A 1352-nucleotide genomic window follows, 5' to 3' on the forward strand; every position below is an offset into this window, starting at 1 on the left:
AGTCTTCCACCAATCCTGATGCCGCATTCTTCTTCATATTGTTCAGCTTCTTGAATTATTTGCTCAGCATATAAATTGAGTAAGTATGGTGAACGGATACAACCCTGATGTACACCTTTATTGATTTTAAACCATGTAATATCCCCTTGCTCTGTTTGAACAACTGCCTTTTGGTCTATATGTACAGGTTCCTCGTGAGCATAATTAAGTATTCTGGAATTCCTACTCCTCACAATGATGTTATCCACACCAGCGAATGCTCTTGCATAGTTAATAAAACACAGGTAAACATCTTTCTGGCTTTCTCTGCTTTCAGCCAAGAGCTATCTGACATCAGCAATGATATACCTTGTTCCACATCTTCTTCTGAATCCGGCTTGAATCTCTGGCCGTTCCCTGTTGATGTACTACTGTAACCACTTTTGAATGATCTTCAGCAAAATTTTACTTGCGTGTGATATTAATGATATTGTTCAATAATTTCCGCTTTCTGTTGGATCATCTTTCTTTAGAATGGGCACAAATATGGATCTCTTCCAGTCGGTTGGCCAGGCAGCTGTCCTCCAAATTTCTTGGCATAGACGAGTGAGCACCTCCAGTGCTACATAGTTTGTTGAAACATCTCAATTGATATTCCATCCATTCCTGGAGCTTTGTGTTTTGCCAATGCCTTCAGTGCAATTTGAACCTGTTCCTCTAATACCATCAGTTCTTGATCATATGATACCTCCTGAAATGGTTGAATGTTGACCAATTCTTTTTGGTATAGTGACTGTGTGTATTCCTTCCATCTGCTTTTCATGTTTCCTGCGTCATTCATTATTTTGCCCATAGAATCCTTCAAAATTGCAACTCAAGTCTTGAATTTTTTCTTCAGTTCTATCAGTTTGAGAAATGCTGAGTGTGTTCTTCCCTTTTGGTTTTCTGACTCCAAGTCTTTGAACGTTTCATTGTAATATTTTACTTTGTCTTCTCAACCTGTCTTTTGAAATCTTCTGTTTGGTTCTTCCATTCTTCCATTTGCTTCAGCATTTGAAAGCAAGTTTCAGAGTCTCTTCTGACATCCATTTTGGTCTTTTCTTTCTTTTCTGCCTTTTTAATGACCCTTTGATTTCTTCATGTATGATGTCCTTCCACAAGTCATCTGGTTTTCAGTCATTAGTGTTCAATGCATCAAATCTATTCTTGAGATGGTCTTCAAATTCAGGTGGAATATACCCAAGGTCGTATTTTGGCTCTGGTGGACTTGTTTTAATTTTCTTCAACTTCAACTTGAACTTGCATATGAGTAATTGAGGGTCTGTTTCGCAGTTGGCCCCCAGCCTTGTTCTTTTTTTCTTTTGCTGTTGTGT

The sequence above is a fragment of the Trichechus manatus genome, unplaced genomic scaffold, assembly GCF_000243295.1.
Source record: "Trichechus manatus latirostris isolate Lorelei unplaced genomic scaffold, TriManLat1.0 scaffold00141, whole genome shotgun sequence".
Taxonomy (NCBI): Eukaryota; Metazoa; Chordata; class Mammalia; order Sirenia; family Trichechidae; genus Trichechus; species Trichechus manatus.